Raw genomic sequence first — 276 nt, 5'->3', positions numbered from 1 at the left:
AATTAGAATTATCTAAATTGAATTAATAAAGATCTGCATTTGCAGTGCAACTCGAAATTGCTTTAATCTATATGAAAATAAGAAGATGTAATTTGAATCCATGTACATGCAAAATGGTTTTAATAATATTTTGTTATTTTCTTTAACGTGTCTAAAGTTTAGCGCGGAGCTCAAGTTATTGTTTAAGTTATTGCAGAAGCTCCATTAGCAATATTTTGTTTTGAAAGCTGCTTAAAAATATCATCATCATCTTACTCGTCATCGCGCTGTTTTCAG

This window comes from Penaeus monodon, chromosome 29, assembly GCF_015228065.2.
Source record: "Penaeus monodon isolate SGIC_2016 chromosome 29, NSTDA_Pmon_1, whole genome shotgun sequence".
In the NCBI taxonomy this organism is placed as follows: domain Eukaryota; kingdom Metazoa; phylum Arthropoda; class Malacostraca; order Decapoda; family Penaeidae; genus Penaeus; species Penaeus monodon.
The sequence above is the reverse complement of the archived record's forward strand: the minus strand, read 5'-3'. Positions refer to the sequence as shown.